At 31.3% G+C, this 24,126-nt stretch overlaps 1 protein-coding gene and 1 long non-coding RNA gene across 8 annotated transcripts in view; one reads left to right on the plus strand and one right to left on the minus strand.

Moving 5' to 3' along the window:
• Positions 1 to 392: 392 nt before the first annotated feature.
• LOC108220238 (protein FAR-RED IMPAIRED RESPONSE 1-like) overlaps positions 393 to 24,126 on the minus strand; it is a 39,925-nt gene continuing 16,191 nt past the window's right edge. Inside the window, exons 4-6 of one of the 7 annotated variants that reach the window (XR_010291740.1) lie at positions 1,293 to 1,436; positions 776 to 938; positions 393 to 693 (exon numbers count right to left, since the gene is read on the minus strand). The gene's annotated coding sequence lies outside the window, so the exon portion shown is untranslated. Of the gene's footprint in view, positions 694 to 775; positions 939 to 1,292; positions 2,401 to 24,126 lie in introns of those variants that run through there. The other 6 variants (XR_010291741.1, XR_010291737.1, XR_010291739.1 and 3 more) reach the window with 6 other exon arrangements.
• Positions 12,234 to 12,619, plus strand: LOC135152911 (uncharacterized). Its single transcript, XR_010292191.1, has 3 exons — positions 12,234 to 12,283; positions 12,365 to 12,419; positions 12,504 to 12,619. It is a non-coding gene; the product is annotated as an uncharacterized LOC135152911 (long non-coding RNA).

Below are 24,126 nucleotides of genomic sequence, written 5' to 3' on the forward strand. Positions count from 1 at the left end.
TTCTATTGCAACAGTAGGTAACCTACTGCAACACGGCCTTTTATGTTACAATAAACGTGCTATTGCAACATCTGACTACCCTATAGCAACAAAAAAATTATGTTACGTTAGACCTTTTGTTTTGAAAAAAAAGTGGGACCCACCTGTGGGTCCCCCTGCAGGTCCCATTTTTTTGGTCCAGGTGGATCCCACGTGTGGGCCCAAAGTGCCATGTGTCGGTCCACTAGTTTCCACGTGTCTCTGCGAGACGAAGACACGTGTCAGTATGGACACCTGTTGGTCTGATATTTGCAACATTTTTGTTAGGCAACTGCAAAATTTTTGTTATACAACTGCAACATATGCATGAGCTAGTGCAAGCTGCAACATTTTATCAATCAATGGCAACAATATTTCATGAAACAAATTGGAAATATAGTGTCTAAATATTAAAAATCTCAACAAATCCAACCAATTCTACATAGCTACAGACCAAATTAGCTACACAAGTCCAACCAAATCCAACTAGCTACAAAGTAAATTTGCTCCCAACTCCAATATTTTAATATGTCAATATGATACCAAAAAGCAATGAAAACATAATTTCATGGGCTATGATTGACTCATATATAGGAAGCGGAACTCTGGTTTGTCGCAGCAGGGGTTTATAGCAAGCTGGAGTCTTGTAGCTTGGATTTAATTTCAAACTTTCACCTGTTAAACAATAGAGACCTAATTACAAAAAGATTCTATATAATAATATAAACACAATATTATAGGACAAATATAAATATACTTGATCATTATGACGAAAAGACGCCTTGCCAAATGTCTGAAATGCAGATGATAGATCTACCTCGATATCCACAAGTCCTGAATTCAACTGCTTGGTAATTTGGTCCACTAAGTCTACTCAAAATTTGTACCACCACACATGCTGTAATATCACAATGTGGCACCTGGAACCAAAAATCCAAGCAAGCGTCACCAGGAAGACACTAACATCCTAGATACCAGTGGGAAAAAAGAAATATCTCGTTGCCATCAATTTAGCAATAAGATATTCCTTCCCCAATTGGATCTATGAATGCTTGTAAATGAACTATCAAGAACTTACTACAATTATGGAAAACATTTACTTCTAAACATTCATCTTAAAAAGTAACTACATCATTTTAACTGCAAAGAATGACATGGTAAATAGTATGCTTACATTTAATCGAAACAACAAAAATAATAATCTAAGCGGAGACACTAGACAAGGATATAAAGAAAAGGAACAGGGTAATAACTTGTCATAATACATCATGTACCTTATAAGCTCTGGCTAATTCTTTTCTAACAACAGCATCTTGTTGGAAACGAGATAAGCTCCTAGTAGTCACCTTCCTAGTAAATTGACCCTCCTAGTAGTCAACCTCATGACCAGGAACATTTTTGATTTTCTTCTTTGACATCTACCTTCAATTTCAACTTGCCTACCTTATTTCTTGGCATTGAGAACAACCAAACATCTAATTACTTAATAAAATAGCTATCGAGTTTATGCATATGTTTAAGACTGGAATTGATAGCTCATTTACTTATTATAATTGATTGCTGGTGTTTATTGATTAGGAATATTACGAAAACCCCACAATCAAAGATATAGTAGTACAAAAACTATGTAACACAAGTAAAGAGAAACATAGAAGTTTTATTCTTTACAAAAAAAGTCAATAAGAAATGAGGTGGTTTATAAAACAACCAATTCGGAAAAGAGTTGAAAATTTAAATAGCAAACTTTCTTCCCTCTCCACCTTTGTAAATCAACAACATAAATAGAATTTGCTATTTTCCTTTCCTCTAGTTTTAGCCCAGAAGATTAACCTTCCATTTTGTCCATGGCGTCTAACATTACTGTACTCTAAAGATAATAATATATATATGGGTAGCACTCCATGGCATACCCTCTTATATGAAGTTACGTAGCACACCATTATAAATATACACATAATATATATTCTATTATATTTTTTATGAAATATAATTGCAAATTTTGATTATTAAACCGAAAACGAAGTTATACAATTTTTTTATTCCAAAGATCATCTAAAATTATGCAATATCTCAACATGATTCTATAACAGAATAATAATCATCCAGAATTATTCTGTTGTAGAATCAGTTTCGAAAATATACTTTTTTTTATCAAATTTTAAGTGTTAAATTACTTAAAATAGATATATTTTATAGTATTCTATATTAGAATCACGTTTTATATGTATTTTATAACAGAATTTATAATAATATTGATGATTTATCGTGGCGCACTATGTAACTCCATATAAGGAGTACCTCTCTAAAATGTTGGCCTATATATATATAATTATAATTCACCCATTCATAATCATATTAGTATATATACCGTTATAATATATATATATATAGGGTCGAGTTCCAGGGAGACCTCACATCTTGAGAGACCCTAGAGACCCTCTAACAGCCGTTGATTACATCAGTAGAACGTGAGTACACTCAAGGGCACGCTCGTCAGAAACCGTGACAAAATACAGGGCTAAAAACAAATACGAATTTTATACGAATTCTAAAAAGGGAAGTTTCTGAATTGATTATACACCAGCGTCAATCATGCGATACTGTAATATTTGGAAGGTTTGATTTCAGTTGACAACTACATTATTAGAACAAAACGAAAAAAAACTACAGACGCGGAAGAACTCTCCATAGAACCCTAGAAGAGACGACGACTGAAACAGGCATGGATGAAAAAAGGTTCGTTTTTATGAAACAATTCTGCATACTGTTCCTTTTCATGACGACTTGTTTATGGAACCCTAACTAGAATCGCTTATATTACTTTTCCGTTTTTTCCAATGTACAGGCATGATCGATCGATTGTTAGAGTTAGACCTTGTTTGCTTGCAGACGTTTTGTCCTCTCTGACCCAGGATCAAAAATCATGGATTTGCTCGACGGGTTTTGGTTCTGTACTAAGTTTTGAACTGAAGGAGTATCCCCTTGAGATATCCAGGTTCTTATTAATGGCATTTGAACCAAATCCCCCCTTGTTGAGGTTGGATGAAAGTACTTTTCCTGTAAACGAACAAGATGTTAGTGAGATTCTTGGTTTACCTATTGGTGAAACAGATGTTGATTTTGGTCTTTCAACCGATGCCATTAAAAGGTGGGCAATCTGTTATGGTCAGGTCGGAAACTGCTACAAGGTTACACCAGTTGACATTTGCAAAAAAATTGCTGCATGTGACACAGTCAATGAGGAATTTAAAATAAACTTCATATTGCTTCTGAGCAATGTATTTTTTGAGGGGTCATCCACTCCTTATATTAATACGCGAATGATTCAATTTAATGGTGATTTTGACAACTGCAAGAAATATAATTGGTGTAAGTATCTTATTCAATGCTTACAGGAACAATATGTTGTTTGGAATGAGAATAGGGAAAAAAGGTTCTTCAAAGGATCCCTCGTATTCCTGCTTGTGAGTAGTTTCTTGCAACTATTCCATTAAAAGTTCCCTTTCTTTATTAGTTAAAATATCATTAATTTTTTTAACAATGTCTTTGCAGTTTTTTTCATTTGAGAGAGTACTTTTGCATTCTAACAAGCTTCCAATGGTTCAGCCATCTTTTAGAAGATGGCCAAGTGAAACAGTCTCTGTGATTACATTAGATTGTTTTAAAATTCAAGGCATCTCTCAAACAACAAATGATGTTCCAACTGATGATAAGGTATGCAATAAATTTCGAATTCTTAAATTCTTTCGAAAAATTGTTAAGTTTTTAAATTTATTTTTTATTACACATTATTAGGTAAATCCTACTGATGATATGGTTACGTCAATCATTCGCGGTGTTTGTAATGACATTAGGAAGGAATTTGATAATGATCTTGATGCAACACCTCAGGTGCTTTTAAATTCTTTAAGGTTTTGTATTTTTTTTTGAAATAGTGTTTGTTACCTGTATAAATTTTTTTTTTTGGTTGACTGAGGAATGTAGATTATGATTTCAAATTTAAAAGAGGCACTGGATGATTACAACTCAAAACAAGAAAAATGCATGAGGAACTTACTTTACATTTACGAGCAGTACCCTGGTAGTGATTCTATTGATGTAATGAAGAATAAATTCGTTAAAATAAATGAGAAGGCTACATGTTTCCTTTATAAGAATTTAGTTCGTGGACTTTTGAATGAAACAAAAACATCATCTGGAGATCTTGAGCCATTCAATGGAAAATTCAAAAAGCAGTCCACGATTCTATGGGATATCGTAAATTCTGAACAACATGACGACAAGTAAGAAAAATTTGAAATGCAGTCAATTCTAGATAGCACAGGATTTTTATGTGGCCTCCTCATTTTTTCTTTCATCTGTTTCAGTATGGTTTTCTTCAAATGGAAGTCTGTCTTTGCTTGCAAGATTGATTTCATGTCCCTGAATTTTGAGAGATGGTACTGTCGTCAGTAATAGATGTCTGGAGCTGTGTATTGAATTTGCTTGTCCCAACTGCGGATAATTCTTCAGCAAGGAGGCTTTTTTGTTTCACACAGAACACAGTGAGTTTTTTTCCCATAAACAATGAAAAACAGTCATAATAACCCTATTATACTTGTCATTGGCTAATAGAAGATGACTTGAATTAATTTTAGTTTGGTATCATAAATGCAACCAAACAAATACCATTTGAGAGGATGAATCAGGTTTTCGTGGAAAACATAGAAGATACAATGAGGCTTTATGATGTCCGTCTTGAGGATCTAAGCATGGTACTGGGAACTCTGCCTTTAAATTTGTTTTTTGTAATGCAATTTTAAATTCACTGACTAGTTGAAATTTGTTTCATGTAGATTTTTTTTCCAATGATTGCATCGAACCATCATTATGTTGTTGTGTATGATTTACGTTCGCCTAGCATGGAAATTTTAGACAACAGAAGATCTGATAGAACATTACTTCAGTTGTATGGTGATCAGATAGATGTCTTGGTAAACACTGAAACATTAATTCAAATTTTGTGAATCTATTTTAACACCACATTTAATTTTTTCATCCATTTGATGCTTCTATCTTTTTATATTCAGCATAAACACTTCACTATGTTTCTGAACAAGAAGAAAGCTTCGAAAAGTATTGATTACTTTTCCATAGTGCCTGAACGTTTAGAGATGGAGTGGCAGACTGTTTACAATGATGTCGATTGCGGTGTTTTCGTTATGCATCATATGGGGACGTATTTTGGTGGAGGTACTTCAAGTTGGGATGCTAAGATCAAAAAAGAAAGTGTATGTGTTGTGTTTTTTTTTTTACCGAATTCGTTATTATGCATTACTTTTTTCTAATTTCTGATATTTATAATAATTTGTTATGCACACAGTATGAACAAGTGATGCAGCTAAATGATCTAAGGCAGGACATGTTGCACACAATACTGACTTCGAACAACAATGAGAAGTCTCAGGAACTGCACGAACTCTGCGTTACTTTCCATGGAGGGAATTTTTGATGATAAAATGGAATGTAGTACTATTATTTAAAACGCCTATTATCTAGCAGACCATTTCTTACTGTTAAGAATTAGACTCGCAAGATTTATTGCTTTAAGTTTTGATGTTTTCTGGATACTGATGTTTCTATTTTTAATAAATCTTTTCCATTGAATTCTAATTTAGTACAATTATTTTACAAACAAAAAACGTTTTGTCAAATAGTTATAAGTTTATATCACGAATTCAGAAATAATATACTCACACATGTTTTTCGTTCTTGAAAAAAAAAGCAATATGTTTTTCATTAAAAGATTAAATTGTCTCTTATATAGGAACATTTAGTTTATTTGATACATGTCAAAGCAGTATCTTTCATCAGTTTAAAAGAAATCACTAAACAGAACAAAAGTTTATGTTTGTATTCCTGCGAATAAATTTTTTACTATATTAAATGTTTAAAACAAAATATAAGTAAAACATCTTTTTATTATATTAAACTCAGGAAATTCTTATAAGGAGCACACAGGAACACAAACAAAAAAAAACGGCAAACCGGGAAATATGTCCATCAAAACACTAAGAACAAATTACACATGTTTTAAAATCCAGAAAGCTTCTAAATCTTCTTCGGTTTCTGCATAGATGCACGAAGAACATCTTCATCGGGAACCAATAATGGGTCTTTCATCTCGTCCATTATCATGCCAAAACAATAATTGTTTCGGCTCGAAATCATATTGTATGTGTACAGAATCCGAAACCTCCTTATCTGAACCTTTTGAGTATACTACAAAATGAAAATATGGAAAGACGTTAGCTTTCGATATGTCAAGTCGAATTTTCTTTTAAACTAACAAGTCATTCAGAAGATTACACTCTCAGGTGCAAATTTTGCATCCCAATTCCGTGATCCTCCTCCAAAGTATGTCTCCATGTGACGCATTGCAAAAACACCACAGTCTATCCCATTTTCTTTTGTTTGCCACCTCATCTTAAGGCGCTGAGGCACAAGCTTCGATATATCACCAAACTTGTAATGATTCTGGGTTTGTAGATACTTCACAAAGTGTTTTTGCTGAGAATTTTAAAGACATGATTTCAGTGTGTGTCTGATTCTTGTAAAACAACATCTAAAAACACAAGAACAAAACAGTTTTTAGGAAATTTTACCAGAACAATTAGTGGCTGACCATACAGATTCTTGATTGGTCGCTCCGAGGCTCTATTATCAAGGATGTCTATAGATGAATTCTTCATGTTGTAGCAGACAACATAGTAATGATTTACATGGTGAACTGGGAAGAAAACCTGTCAATTATACAACAAGGATTTTTTTATCTTTCATAATAGAAGACAAAATTTGATAGTGTTAGAGACATGAAATATTACCAAATCATAATCATGTATTTTGGTCTTGTATGTTGCAAATATATGATCCATGTTCTCTGCAAATGTTGTGAATTTTTTTTGTATGGATTCGTCAGTGAACCCATTCAGCGTTCCAACCTGAACATGTTTTTTTAGTTAAATTTTTACATGTTGATGAAATATAAATAAAAGAACCCGAAGGGAAAAGCGTAAACATACAGTTGTCTCTGTGTAACAGAATAGTCGCCTTGGAGACGTTGGAGATCTTAGTTCTTCATAATAATTCAAATAGCAGCACCATACATCCAACGCTGAAGTCGTTATCATCTCACCTTCTTTCATTGACTGGAAGTCAATTTTATAACACATGATGTTCTGCCACTTGAACAAGACTCGACTGCATGGATAAAATAATAATAAATATTAACTCATACTTGGAACCTTTTGATGAATAACACTAAGAACACTTACTTTGGGTACTGTTCATTTTTGTGAAGCCATTCCCATAGTTCTGTTTCTTCTTTGCTGAAATTCTTTCCATTTATATTTGTTATTCGGTCTATGTATGGTGATCTAAAGATATTAGCAATCTTTCTGTCTCTTTCTGGTTTCTGCATTGCAAGGCCAGGAACTCTACTCGAATCTAGATTTGGCTCTTGATTTTTGAACTCTTCTCCTAAGTCAAAGGTTGGGATTGTTGCATCCAAATTAACTTTAAAAAAACGCCCATCACCTGGTGTCTTTAGATCGTTTGACAAACATTTCTCTTGTATACTTAGGAACTTTGATTGTGATTCCATACTCCTGAAGAGTTCTGACTTGTTTTCTTCGACCATGTCGTTCGTGGTAACCAAATTATCAGGACACACAGACTTCTTTGTAGCAAAATTGATGAGACCATCACCACCATTAACCTTTTCATTCAATGAACCAGTATTTTCACGTCTCATACTCACATAGTTGAGAACTGAATTATTGAACAGAGTTTTATAGTTCTGTATATTCAGCTCCTTCTCAACAAACTCGTTTGCTTTGACTATTAGATCAACAAATCTTTTCTGCAGCCCATCAACAAGATTATTGTTACTGAACAATTCTTTAGAAGACAAGAGATACATTATACACTTCCTTTGAATATTCTCGTATCCAACAATTGAATCTTCCAGTTCACTGAGGACATACTCAGGCACCTAGAAAAAGAGAAACTTTACATAGTTATTCCCTGACCCTTTTACAAATTTATAATATTGTTATATTCAATTTTATCTTGTGCTTGAATTTTACCTTTTTCCCAAGAATTTTTTGTTCTCCTATTGATTGAATAAAGTTGCCTGTCAGGATATCGCCAACATCTTTCTGTATAAATATTTACACAAAAAATTAATATCACATTGTATCATCATGTAAAAAAAATAAATTATAACAGTGTGTGATTACCTCGTAATGTGCTTCACTAAGTTTTCCATCAGTTAATATTTCAAACTGGTTTAAATCTTTTCCAGCCTGTGATACGTTTGGAACACTGTTAAAAGAACCATGTTCATCATTCCTATCACATTGTACCTCGTCGTCATCCGATGATGCTGCTGAAACAATGTTCCATGTGTTGTCCTATTCATAAAATTTAAACATTTTTTATATAATAACACATATTAATTCCTATAATATATTCAGATGAGTAATAATGTTGTGCTAATAAAAACACCTCATAACTGCTCTCATCATCCGAATGCTTGCTTCTCAGTGGTAATGCAACACGTCCATTGAAAAATGTCTTGAGGCTGCCTGTTGCGAGTTCTGAAATCTGTCTATCAAGTATGAGGGAATCTGACCATCCTACAAAAGTTGGTTTTTTACGCCTGACTTGACGTTTCCCATTTACAACTCGATCAACATAAAGATACTGCAAAAAAATAACAAATTACACGAAGTTCACAGTTTTGAATAAAAAGGATAATTAAATATTTCAGAATCAGAATTTTTATCATTAAAGAAGATTGAAAGATCTATGAGAAAAACTTACAACAAGCATTGGGATAGACCCAGTGAAGTACTTGCTGTCTGGTTTTTCACTCCATGCCAGAATTGCATTTCTTAGGTTCTCAATCAAATAATCACACCAATTATAGCTGCTGCAATTATCTAGATTACCGGAAAAACCTAGTATGTTTTGCTTAACATAAGGATTTGTTGGTCCTTCAATAAGAACATTATACATCAACACTAGAAAATTCAGCTTAAACAATCTATCAGCTTCATTGGAATTTTTTATTGCATCACAGACCATGTTCGCTGTCACTTTCCATCCATCCTTTACAAGTTCCTTAAACTGATCTCTCCATCTGTCCTCAATATGTGTACTACGTATTATTTGTACGTTGACACCACCGAGAGGTAACCCAAGTACTTCATTTACATCCTCTTGTGTTATTGGTATAGTAATGTTACCGAACACCAGAGATGTTAAATTCACATCAAAACAAGAAGCCAAATCATAACATAATGCTTGTGGATACTGGTTCATTCTGAATGAAAGCAAAGAAGCAAAACCTGTGTTCTTGACCCATTTTTTTTGGATCGGAGAAAGAGACCTGACAGCATCAACAAGAACTTTAGGCTGATACCTTACTAGTAACCAGTGTTCAAAATCCTTTTTGCTCCTTTTCCTCGTTCTAACAGTGATCATTGCAGATTTTTTTATTTGGTGTTTAGGAACCTAGAGAACAATACCAAAAAAAATATATTTAAAATGTGAATCATATTCCTCAAAAACAAATAATTAATATATAGAAACTAGTACCTCAACAATTTTCCCCACTTCAACATATGTTTTTTCTTTCATCACGTATTCCTGAAACTGTTCACCAACCAATCCATCTTTAAATAATTCTTTTTGGTTCGAATATACTGGAATCAACTGTTTTTCCAATGAAGTGGATTTCAGTTGTGCGACTTCTTCTAGAGGTGTTACGATCCTAACTCTCTTTTTCGAAGGTGTAACACTGATATTGACGTTGACAGGAATAGAAGTTTCATTATTCGCATTATTCTCTGTGTTGTTTCTTGTACGTTTTAGAATTGAACCTAATGAAGCACAAAAATAAGGCTTTTTATCAGACTTTTTTTGATTTTGAACTGTGGAAGAATAGATGTTATATCCACAAAAAAAAAGAGATGGAACCTAAGAGAGAAAGTTTGTTCCCTTTAGATGGTGTGAATGCTGGTACCCGATTAACATTGTCGACTATAGTTGATAGAACTTCACGAGTTGCCGGGTATGGAGTTCCTCTAAAAACCGGTGTCCTATGTACATTTTCTTTGTCATCGTTCACCATCTTCAAAAACTGGAAAAAAAGAAGAAGAAGAAATTATAGTAAAAGCACGTATAATATATTCTGGAAAATAGTTTTGATGCGAGGTAAACAAATACGACCTAATCAGCGCCACCAAACAGAGTTTTGGCCAAGTATTAGAGAAAACGTATCTTTGATTGTCTGAACAACGATGAAGAAATGAGAATGAATTTTTTTTTTTCAAAATATGAGTTACGGATGAAATCAATTAAGCGTTCTGAATATTACTAACAACCTTGATTAAAGGAGTGACATAAGGTTAGTTTGAATTTTTGTGTCATATTTATTCTGCATGCAACCTTATTTATAGCATGTTCTATTTTTTAAATTTTAGAACGTACACCTTGTGTTTAATAGACAATATCTTGTTGATATATTTTATGTTTCAAAAACAAAAATGGAGTATTCTAAGGGAAATCAGTTAAAAGATTCTCTAATAAAACCAGAACAACTATTAGAGGAAACATGTTATTAGCTTGTATGTAGAATAATATTATTTTTCTGATTGATAAAGTAATGGAAAGAGATGTATCCTTTTTTTTGAACACTGTTTGGAACTCAAAAATAAATTTTTATGTTATTTGTATGAGGAAAAAAGCAAGTTTTTTGCTTTGTCTTTAATTTAAAAATCTTACTATTATGAGTTAGAACACTAATGAATATCGGTTATGTAATGTAAATTACCCAGAAATTTAATATTAAAAATTTTCGAAGCAATTATTTTTTTCACAAAAACGTCACTATATGTATTTGAGGTATGATATAAGGAAATGATGGGACATAAACGAGATTTAATAAAAAATATTTAATTTGAGAGAATTACTTTTAAAAATTAATGAATATATTTAGTTATAGATTTTATCATGGAATATGCTGTAAAAAGACTTCCTTGTGGATAGAACCTGAATTCTTTTGTGATCGTTTTAATGTAATCGACTTATCAAAGATTTCACAACACCAATCTAAAGAGATTCATATTACACGTCGAGTACAAGATCAAATTAAAAATGCAAAAGTCTACTGAAAATTAAATTAATCAAAAATTATTGATACAGACAAATAATTAGTCATTTTCCTTTTTTGAAAATATGGGACTATTTCTTACAACTAATCAGAACAAATCTTTTTTATTTACATAATATCTTAGATTTTTATAAAATATGTTAGATCTTTATAATTTAACCATAATTTCTTTATTTATTTTTAAGAAAAATTCAAAATCCTAATAATTTTTCATATTATTGAGATTAAAATTATGTACTGTGAATGATTATATTATTACGTTGTATAGTATTTTTCATAATATTTCAAATTTTGGTAGAAAAACTAGTAATCTTCGTTATCATATCACAGTCTTGTAGACTTTTTTCAATGCATTACAAACTTGTTTTTTTATTAGGATTGTAATTCAGAAAGATGAAATTAATACTCCTCGAAGGGGAAAAAAAACAAACCGAAATTAGTGTTGTGTTCTACTTAGTTTTTCACACAAGTCGAATACATATGCAAATGTTCAATGAAAATTAAATCTTGAAAAAGGAAAAGTTTTAGTCAATTTTTATTTCCCTACAACAAATCAAATCAAAAATTTTTATTTTCATAATATCTTATATCTTTATAATTTCCTATAATATTTTAATTACTTTTTAATAAATACTAAAAATCGTAATAATTTTACTCAAAATTGAACTTAGGCATTGTTAACGATTTTTTTTTTATGTTGTACAGTGTTTTCATAATATTAAAAATTTTAGGACTCATTCTAGTAATCTTCCTTACCGTATAACAGTCTTGTATTGTTTTTACAATGCATTGCAAGAGTGATCTTTATTAGACCTGTTGTTCAAACAGATGACATTCACACTCCTCATTTATTGCTGAATAATGGATACATCGGTACGGTTAATACTGGAAAAAAAAAACGAATTCAGTTTTGTGTTCTACTTTACTTCTTACAAGTTGTGTTGTCTTTCTTAGAATCCCTAAAAGAACTTTACCAAACCTGACCAAAGCAGAGTTGCGAGCAAAAAATGGCGAGGAACTTGCGTTCGTCCAAGGCTATTGATATAGGTATAATATCATCCGAATCTAATATTCTACTTAGATTAGGGTTTATTCTTTGTATATCTTACTAGTTTCGATCTGTTTCAGCTTGTCCATTTGACCCAGAGAAGCTTAATGATGATCAAGCTGAGCAATATTTAAGGTAACGAACTTATAATGTTTACACCACCAATCCATTACACTAACAAAAGTTCTCACATTCTTCAAATTTGTTCATTATTTATAGGCGTTTATGGATATTAATGGGGAAAGAGAAAGCAAAACACTGTCTGTATATAGATCCCCTTGTCATCAAAGATTACTATGACAACAGAAAGGGCAGGGATAAAGTGTTAAGGTGTATGCTAAAAAATAAGTTTTTTGAGAAGAGATACATTTTCTTCCCAATATGCTTGTGGTAAAGCTGAAATATCTATTCTAATTGACAATGATTATTTAGTACTCTGTATTTTATAAGAAATTCGTAAAATGTGTGGATTTTCAGGAATCACTGGGTTTTAATGGTTTTTTGCAACCCGTGTAATGATTTTGAAGTAGAGATCGAAAAACCGGCTCTTATTCTCCTAGATTCACTAAAGGATTCTGTCAAAAAAGATGTTATAGAGTTCATCCATGGGTAATGCTTCATTATGATTTTTGGTGTTTTTTTTATATATGGTTTTAATCAGTCGTGATGTTCTTATCGTGTTTTGGTTTGTTACAATTTAGGATGTTGGTATCTCTTTACAAACTTGCAAATATAAACTTTTCTCCGACAACTGTGAAGAACATTCCTGTATTAATCCCAGAGGTATCTTAAATTAACAGATCAGGTCATTTTTATATTTAAAATGAAAAAGAAACTAATTGTACCAAAAAATGTTATGCAGGTTCCGAAACAAAATGATGCTAAAAGTTGTGGTTTCTTTGTGCTGTTTTATGCAACCATGTTCTTAAAGATGTGTCCACCAGTGTTCTGCACGAAAGAGCACTATCCTAGTTTTGTAAGACTTTTATGCATTTTACTTTTGTTTTTTCCTATAGCATCGGTTTCCATAACTTATTCATGTTATTCTTTTTTAGATGACAAAGAATTGGTTTTCTACCAAACAAATCAAGGATTTCCGGAAATCAATTCTCGGCATCTTTTCACACATATGTATGGTTTTGCTCTATAAGCAAAAATCATTCCTTTTTTCTGTTTGGAAACTTGTTTCACTGTTTTGATACACAGACTGTTTTTGTCTTGTTGTAGCCATGTTTGATTGCTCATCAACTGAAGACTATACCATCAAGAAATCCAAAGCAGATGTTGAAATAGACATGGTTATAGAGTCACTTCGTAGCAATTGTCAGTGTCTCATAATATTTTTTAATTTTAGTGTTTCATTTTTCATTGTTAAATATTTCCTAATTGTTTATACTCTAGTATAAATATTTTAACAATATCTTTTTTATGTAGCTTGTTCTGTTCATTACAATACTGAGGAAACAAATAAAAAACGGAAGTTGGGGCAAAAAAGTAAAGATTTAGTCGTTGAGGTTTGTCATCAATTTTTGTATATGTGTAAAATGAAGTTACCTGTATTGTTTATATACTGACATCAATTAAAAAACAGAAACAGATTCCTGATGTTAAGAAGAAAAAGAAATTTTCAACCGAAGGTCCTGAGAAAGAAGAGATCGAGCTAGAAGCAGAGAAAAACGCAGATCAAGAACATAAGATCTTGATTAAGCTAAGTCCTTCGCTGTTCACCAACTTGGTTCAGAATTTAACTGAATCTCAAAGAGAATGGGTGATTAGTACAGGTTTTGGATGTATTCTTGATTTCAATCTTACTAGTTATCCAAAACATCTAGGATACAGCCTTGTTAACAGTTTTGTTTCTAATGATTGTTCAATTGTATTGGACAAGAGGACAATAAAAATCACTGATAAAGATGTTCATCGTATTCTTGGCCTCCCACTCGGGACAATCGCTATACCTTTTGTTAACAGCCAACAACTTTCTAAAGAATGGAGGAAGCAGTTTAAAAACACTGACAAAGCTTTCAGGGTTGGCGTGAAAGATGTAGTGGATGCCATAAAGGATTCTACGAGGGTTGATGTGAATTTCAAGAAAAATTTCATCCTCGTTCTTATCTGTTTTTTAATCCAGCCATCATCAAACTCTTACATTAGGCAGAATTTCCTGGGTATTTGTTGTGATCTTGACAAGTGTTTTCAGTATAATTGGTGCCAGCTTGTTGTTAACTACTTGAAAGAATCCTCAAAAGTTTGGCTACGGAACACAGAAACAAGGTTCTACACAGGGTCGTTGTCTTTCTTGCTGGTATGTTTTTTACCGTATTAATTTTAAACCATTTTATGTTTTTGAAAAAATTTTCGTTAAGAACTCTCTTACATGCAAAAAATTTCCACAGTATTTTTTTCTGGATACCTTCATTGGAAGAAGGGCTTTCCCAACAATTCCAAGCCCCAGATATGTTTCATGGAACTGCTACAATTTGGATGTTCTTGAGGAAATCATGATCCAAAAAAATTGCATACAAAATGGGAAGCTTAGTATTCCTGAGATTGACTATTCTGCACTGCAAGGCTGCCAGAGAAAGGTCTTAGAATAAATTATTATATAATGTTTTTGTATTGGTTAATAGACGTCTCTTTAATTTTTTTACGTTATATTTAAACTCATCACGAAAAACACTTTTTCTGAATCTCTGCAGTGCTTGACTGATCTCATCGAGCATGAAGATGATGACAGTAGCATCATACCAGAGGTGAAAAACGTTTGCTACCGCATGTACTCTCAAAATAATTTCAAGGGCATATTTTTTTTTATATTTTTTTGCCTTATACTTATATGAATGTTATTTTTTTCAAACATCTGTCTTTATTTTCTATTTTTAAGAAGGACAAAGAAATTAATTCTTCTTCAAGGAAGCATTTGGGTGAACCAGAGATGGACAATATCACAAAGGTTTTTGTCCATAAACTGTTATTGTCACAAATACGGTTATCATCTTTTTTTAGATGACTCCATTGCTCTAATTTTCAGGACCCAAGTGTCAAGGACACTGTTGAGAACAAGTGCGAAGCAAGTTCTGAAAGACATAATCATCATGAGGTTCCTACTAGATAATTCACTTATGTCCTTTCCGAAAAATTCTCAACACTGCCTTATTTCTGTACAAATAAAAAATTCTCAACACTACCCTATTTCAACTTGTAGTATTGCTAAATAATCTTTAAAACACTATTAAAAGATAACATTGAATGTGATATAATTAAAAATGGTAAGTATAGGTAATCAATGTTTTATTTGGATTATTAATCAACTTTCAAATTTGATTTGTTTTATATACAGGGGAATCTAATTGTGTTGGAATCTCTGTTAGAGTCATACAAGAGAATTCAACAAACGTTCATGCTACAGATGTCATGTCTAAAGAATGAAATGATAGAAGACGAAAATGTTGAACGTATAAGGAGAGCTTTCATCAACATGAATGACACTGCAAATATGTCACTGTAATAGATCAGTTTTTCTCTTATCATCAAAATTTGGCGTGGAATGTGAAGGAGTGTATTGATGTTATTAATCTGGCCTATCGATATGAATAGGCATTATTTGTTTTGGTTTTTTATTAACCAAATCGAATTACAAGATGGTTCTGTGTTGCAGGGACGGGCAAAAATCAGATTGCCCCTTTTTGAAGTCATTTTACTCGTCAAATGTTGTTATTTTTAGTTTAGTTTGTTCAAGAACAACACGCTGATGAGTTCACTGAACACCCAGAAGAATCTTTGTATAAGGAAAAAAACGATATAATGTTGTTTTTTAACATTTTTGAATGTGTTTTTGTATTGGATATAAGTGATTTTTGAATCTTTGTATAATTGATTTTTGTTAGATGTTCTTCGAGGCTTTTATAGAGATAAAAAAAACTGACTATTGGACTACCCCCAGGATTTGCCCACAACTTTCTCCACGCATTTAATACATGCATGTATTGGGTGGTTTTTTTTAAAAAAAAAAAGTTGCACTATTCATTTTAATTTTTTTACTAATTATAACTCATTTTTATCATAAATAATGAAAACAAAAAATCTATTTTTTTAAATTAGGAGTATCTTTGAAATAGATTTACATCAGAATACGTAAAAGAACACTAGAGTAAATCAAACTGACAATATTTTTAGACCATTCTGGGTTTTTTCCTATATAGGGGTTATTATGGCTACAATGCCTACAGCCTCTGTTTTTATTCTCTTATTTGAAATGTATTTTGTCATAGTCCATTATAATACTAAATACTTACCATATAATAAATAAAGAAGATCAAAAGTCAGTTCTAAATTTATCTTTTATAAACCCTCGTCTACAAAACCATTGAATAGTTAACCCACTTTATAATTTCTAAAACCTAACCCTTTTTTTACCAATGGGCTCACAGTCACCGTCAAACCCCAATCAGATCATCGCCAATAAGAGTATTTTGGAAGAAAAAATAAAAGACTTGGAGGAGGATAATGTCAATCTTCAAGAGAACATAAGGTTAATGGAAAATCAACTCGCGCACCACCAAACTGTGATAGATTTGCTGAAGAAGCATATTGAGGAACGAAGTGCCAGGGGACTTTTCATTCAAGGTGAAGTCGAAAGCCGGAAAGCCTCCAATCTTATTCAGGCTGAACGCAAAGAAGATAAGAACTAGATAATATTAATTAATTTTCTTTACATGTCGATGTACTGTGTATTCCACGCCACCGCGGGGGAAAAATGAAAAATCAAGGTTTAATTTAAAGTAATTTTTCTTGATTTATTATTAAACATTTTTTCAACGTTGTAAAAATGTTTAAAATTAAAAACGATGTTTAAAATGACGTTTCTTAATATATTTTTTTACAAACCAATATATGTGACACGGGAAACGCATTATAAAAATGAACATAAAAAATAGAATTTAAACGAAGAACACCTAATGAAATCTATGAAAAAGGAACATGTATCGGGAATTAGATACGGGTTCCAACATGTGTTCTATTAGGTAGTTTGTAAAACAAAGTTTCCAGTGCGTGTGATGCAAATGAAACGTTAGGAATATAAACCGTAGTAACATTGTAGTTTTCTAAAATTTTATTTTTTTGACCGTGTTGAATTTGTTTAAATTGACATTCATTTTAAAATGTATAAAAATGGATTATATAAAAACATTTATTAAATTTTTGAAATGATTCTTGTTGATGAATCACTTTAAGACGCAGTTCCATATATTGTTCACCAATATTGATCATATACGTTTGCTTTTTTTTTATTATGACTGTAGTGACTGAATCGTTTACTTTTTTCCTTTCAAGTTTTTTCTGAATCTTATCTCCGTAACATTTTTGAGATTCTTTTTATTGTTTTCTATAGAACACTCTGTAGAAAGATATGGAGATCTAAACTATGCTCGCTATTTCTTGTCCATTCATTTTTCTACAAATATAGAACCACCTGTCAGAGCAGTTATATAAATTTTTTGAAACAAGGTTTAACATAGAGTTTAAGTCAAAAAATATGATTCTTCATGCAAGAAATTTATGTTAAAAATTATTAAAATGATTGTATTTCACAAAAAAATCTTAATTGTAATTGACAGTCGAACAAATAGGATAACATGTTATGTGAGATAAGAAAACTAAATATTAAAAAATAAATAGTCATTTTTTTATTAAAACAGATGGGTGCACTTAGTGAAGTAAAAAATCAAGAGTCAGTTTTGTTTAATGCGGTTATACAATGTTTGAAGACAGTTCCTGAATGTAATCCAATAGCCTGTTTATATTTTGAAGTCTATAAAAGGTATCCGAGTAACAACAAAAACTCCCATTCAACTTTCCAAAAAACCAATCTAAAAAACATCCTCAAGCACTTCTCTCTCAAAAAAACAAAGATGGATTCAAACACACAGATGAATCTCTTACAACTTACTAATGAGAATGCTTCAATGGAGGAAAGAATCAAGATGCTTCAAGCGGAAAACAGTATTCTCGAACACAAGATTAAGCTGATGGAGATTCAGCAGACGCATGATGAAGCGGTGGTAACAGTTCTTAAGAATCATATTGAAGAACGAAGAGCCTTCAATCGGTTACTGAGGGATGATTCAAATTTTTCTCCATCGGAAATGGAGAGACATGCACAGATTCGTGAAGAAATAATCAACGAACACGAAGCCAAGAAACGTGCAAAGGTGTCACCGAAAGTGGATGAACAAGAAAAGAAGTAAAATAATTTTTAGCATTAAAAATATGTTTATTTCGTTGTAATCCACTGTCTAACTATGAATAAAAGTTAATGTTTATTTTAATTTGTGTTTTAGTATAAATGGTATTTTTTTATTAAAAATTTTTTGTTCTGTAATATTTTTGCTTTACGACCATTTTTCCGATTCAGAACATGAATGAAAGATGCACATTTCTTAATATTCTATATTTTAAATCAAGTTTTTTAGTTTTTTTATGTAAAATACGTGGTCAATAAAATAGTGAAACATAACAAGGAAACGTAACATCATACATTCAGTTTGAGGAACACAGCCAAGAACTCTTTTGGGAAAAGGGATTTTTTGACATCTCGGGGTGTAATTCGAAGCAGTGTTCCATGGGAAGACCTGTAAGGATGTAATTAATAGAGTAGATGTTTTCTTACCAGAAGCATTCAAACCTTGACACGGTTCTATGCATCATTATTTTTATGGGTACTAGTAAAAAAATGTTATGCTCGATTGTCATTATATCAAAATCTTTAAATTAGTGGCGGTTATATAGGACAAAACATTTAATTCAAGTAAATGAGCATAATTTAAACACGTCGTTTTAATACATTGTAAGTAACTCATAAAGAATTAATACAAAATATATTTTTTAAATGTTTTAAAAATATTCTTGCGAATATCGAAATGAAACAAATAATGTTACACTTTTAAATTCAGAATTCCTCAAAGACGTGTCTAAAGTTGTGGGGTTGTCTAGTGAAGTCGTGTATGCATACCAAAAATCATCAATATATTATAATATGTTTCTTGTTAAGTAATTCAAATAATTTAAACTATATTTTAAAAATTTTCATATTCGGGTACAAGGAACACCCAAAAGAACACCTAACTTAGCTATAGGGAAGCGCAACATAACGTTGTGCATAAGGAGATGAGGAGGATATCGATGCGATGGAGTTAATGTTTTGCCATATCAGCCATTTTTTTTCGTTAGGTTGTATTAGATGTTCTTTCATGGGTTCTAAATGATATTTGGGAAAAAAAAATTAACGCATCGTAAATAATTTTTTTTTACAATGTTTATCAGTTAATGAAAAGGTCTGTTTTCCTTTCGAAATGATCAACCCGGAAAGAAATCTAGATAAAATGCATTAACGTCATTATTAAATATACCGCTTACCTTTCTAAATATGGAGATGTAGAGCATTGCCATGATTATCGTGACATATATTTTTTCCACCATTTGATAAATCACCAAATTAATTGTTGTACAGTTTTTATTACCTTCAGGTAGAATCTAATTATCAAATCACCCTTTCAATAAATTATAGTAATTCAAAAATAATTTTTTTTAAGTAATTCAAAAATAATTTTTTTAAGAAATTCACCCAACAGAACACTTAGGTGAACTATTGGGACGCGCAGCAGAACAAATGTGCATAGTGAGATGAGGAGGATGTTACCCAAGTTATATTACCCAAGATGTGCATAGCTATATTACCCAAGTCTTCTAGATGGTTGTATTAGGTGTTCTGTCATGGATTCTAAATAAAATTGAAAAAATATAAATATTGTCTGACATTTACCATGAGTAACTTGTTGAGGAGTTCTTTCAACAAAATACATCACATGATAAAAAAAAAATTAATTGTAACGTGTCGTAAATTAATTTTTTAACAATGTTTTTTATTAGTTAATGAAGGTATGTTCTTAATTTCGAAAATCTCGATAAAAACTTGATAAATTCCCCCAGTAAGAAATCTAAATAAACAAAATTAACGTTGTTATTAAATATACCTCGTCCTTTTTTTCTAAATCCGAATGTTTAAATCATTACCATGATTATCGTGTATATTTTTTTTCCACCATATGATTGGTCAGCAAACACGGATTCTAAATATGGATCCAAGTGAAATCTTTCTCCATAATGAGAAGCTTGGTGGGTGTTTTTTTAAAGACGCATGCAACCCTCCGTTTTCTGTTCTATTAGAGATTCTGTTTTGCGTTCTTGTACCGTTTACTAGTGTTCTGTTTTAGACAGTCATCATAACAAACTTAATTAAAAGTGGTTAGATGGGACAAAACCCTAAAGTCAAATTATTAGTGGGTTTCTGCTTGCTAGCTGAACTTTTTTTTGGCGGTGTAAAAATGTCTTTGCTAGACACGATATTGCATTTAAGTTTTTTTTTAAGGCTCTACGTGAACAACACAAAAGAACCTCACGGAGAATTCGGTTTTTTTATCCCTACTTGTTGCAAACTAACAATCTAAAAAATTATAAACATATAAAAATTTTAAAATTTCTAAAACATATTGAAATCCACTACGAAAAATGAAACGGGACACTTATTTAACAAAAAATTATTTATTTATTTTTTCAAAATTTTTGTAGAAATGTTTAAACTTTAATTTTACTAATATGAACGTGATATATTGCTTTGAATAATTGAGAATTCTCAAAACTCGGATTAACTTAAATAAAAGCTAAAAAATACTATGAGATTATATCAATTTTAGGATAAAAATTGTGGTAAGAAAACCCGATTTTCTGACCAAAAAAAAAAATTCAAATTTTTAGGGGTAAAAAATGTACATTGAATATTGATAAAAATGACTCTAGGGGTTAACCTATAATACAATCCTTCGTAGACAAAAATATGAATGTATTAATTTTAAAATTATTATTAAGTCGTGTGTAAAGCCGTAGGGTCCATCAAGGGAGACGTGACTGAATTCCAAAAGTCACTTCCTCCTTACTATATAAAACCACAAACAGCACTATGTAACCGCATAAAAAACCAAGTCACAACAACAAATACTACCCAGAGTTCTATTTTACATCATGTCTTCAGAAGCAGATATGATGATTCTGGATTCTGTCAAGGAAAACACAAGGATGAAAAAAACCATCACACATCTGGAGGAAGAAAACAAAAGGCTGAAAGATAAGATTAAATTGCTTGAGATACACCACTCAAACAATGAAAGGATGATAGATTTACTTAAAAGACACAAGGACGAGCAACAGGCCCTCGGTCTTCACATCATAGATCCAACTAAGTTCGAGCCCCCAAATATCGGTAAGAAGAGAAAGTTGGAACATGGTGAAGGAAGCCAAGTTCCCAGGGATGAAGGAGAACAGAAGAAAGAATAGGTTAATTTATATGTATTTTATTTTGTGTTCTTTGTGAATCTTTTAATCTTCTCATATATGAAAAATATATATGCTTGAACAAATAAATGGTTTTTTTTCTGTGTGGCTCGATAACACATGCGATGATATTAAAAAACATAGAACAGAGGAAAAATTGAGTTTGAGCATCTTTTATGACGTTATCCATCTTAAATGACTAATTTTTATTCTATTATAAAAAAAATAAGCATTAATCAAGTAATATATTAACACAAAAAGGCGCGGGTTTATCGTATTGGAAAAAAAAATTCCTTTTCAGTTTTTAATTGATTGTGTCTAATCAAAATATGGAATTTTTTAACAACTAACAAAGGAATTTATTATTATTGGGAGGTCTTCTGAATTCTTTAAGATTCGTTAAGATGTTCAAGTTGAACAGATCCAGTAAAAAGATGAAAAGAATTTTGAATTTAACGGAAAACAGATTAGTAGAATTAAATGCTGAGTTAATTGACGTTACGCATACTAAAAATGATAAAATTTAAAACTACAGAATCGTTTAATTGAATCGTTTCACCATATGTTTTTTGTTACGAATCAACTATCATTTTGTTCCATATCAAAGATCATAAAAAAGTTAAAAATCTTTAACTTATGTCTGGAAAATTGAATATTAAATAATATATATTTTAAAAATGAATTATTTTTGAAATGATTCTTATTGATGAATCACTAAAAGACGCAGTTCCATATATTTTTTTTTTTATTTTTGAGATTCTTTTTATTGATTTCAATAGAACACTCTATAGAAAAGATATGGAGATCTAAACTATGCTCGCTATTTCTCGTGCATTCAATTTTCTACAAAAATAGAACCACCTGTCAGAGCAGTCATATATATTTTTTGAAACAAAATTTAACATAGAGATTACATCAAAAAATATGATTCTTCGTGCAAGAAATTTATGTTAAAAATTATTAAAATGATTGTATTTCACAAAAATATCTTAATTGTAATCGACAGTCCAACAATTAGGATAACGTGTTATGTGAGATAAGAAAACTAGATATTAAAAAATAAATAATCATTTTTTTTATTAAAACAGATGGTTGCACTTAGTGAAGTAAAAAATCAAGAGTCAGTTTTGTTTAATGCGGTTATACATTGTTTGAAGAGAGTTCCTGAATGTAATCCAATAGCCGGTTTATTTTTTGAAGTCTATAAAAGGCATCCGAGTAAGAACAAAAACTCCCCATTCAACTTTCCAAAAAACCAATCTAAAAAACATCCTCAAGCACTTCTCTCTCAAAAAAACAAAGATGGATTCAAACACACAGATGAATCTCCTACAACTTACTAATGAGAATGCTTCAATGGAGGAAAGAATCAAGACGCTTCAAGCGGAAAACAGTATTCTCGAACACAAAATTAAGTTGATGGAGATTCAGCAGACGCATGATGAAGCGGTGGTAACAGTTCTTAAGGATCATATTGAAGAACGAAGAGCCTTCAATCGGTTACTGAGGGATGATTCAAATTTTTCTCCATCGGAAATGGAGAGACATGCAAAGATTCGTGAAGAAATAATCAACGAACACGAGGCCAAGAAACGGGCAAAGGTTTCACCGAACGTGGATGAACAAGGAAAGAAGTAAATTAATTTTTAGTATTAAAAATATGTTTTTTTTTGTTGTAATCCACTGTCTAACTATGAATAAAAGTTAATGTTTATTTTAATTTTGTGTTTTAGTGTAAATGGTTTTTTTTTATTAAAATTTTTTTGTTCTTTATTATTTTTGCTTTACGACCATTTTTTCCGATTCAGAACATGAATGAAAGATGCACATTTCTTAAATATTCTATTATTTAAATCAAGTTTTTAGTTTTTTTATGTAAAAAATACGTGGTCAATAAAATAGTGAAACATAACAAGGAAACGTAACATCATACATTCAGTTTGAGGAACACAGCAAAGAACTCTTTTGGGAAAAGGAATTTTTTGATATCTCGGGGGTGTAGTTCGAAGCAGTGTCCCATGGAAAAAGACCTGTAAGGATGTAATTAATAGAGTAGATGTTTCTTACCAGAAGCATGCAACTTTTGACATGGTTCTATGCATCATTATTTTTATGTGTTCTAGTAAAAAATGTTATGCTCAGTTGTCATTATATCAAATCTTTAAATTACTGGCGGTTATATAGGATAAAACATTTAATTCAAGTAAAATGGAGTACAAAAGTTACAATTTTTACTCAGAGACGTGTCTAAAAGTCGTGGGGTTGTCTAGTGAAGTCGTGTATGCATACCAAAAATCATCAATGAATTATAATAGTTCAAAAATTACTTTTTTGTTAACTAATTCAAATAATTTAAAATATCTTTTAAAATTTTCATATTCGGATACAAAAGAACACCCAACAGAACACCTATTTTAGTTATAGGGAAGCGCAACATAACGTTTGTGCACAAGGA

The sequence above is a fragment of the Daucus carota genome, chromosome 5 (genome assembly GCF_001625215.2).
Source record: "Daucus carota subsp. sativus chromosome 5, DH1 v3.0, whole genome shotgun sequence".
NCBI lineage: Eukaryota > Viridiplantae > Streptophyta > Magnoliopsida > Apiales > Apiaceae > Daucus > Daucus carota.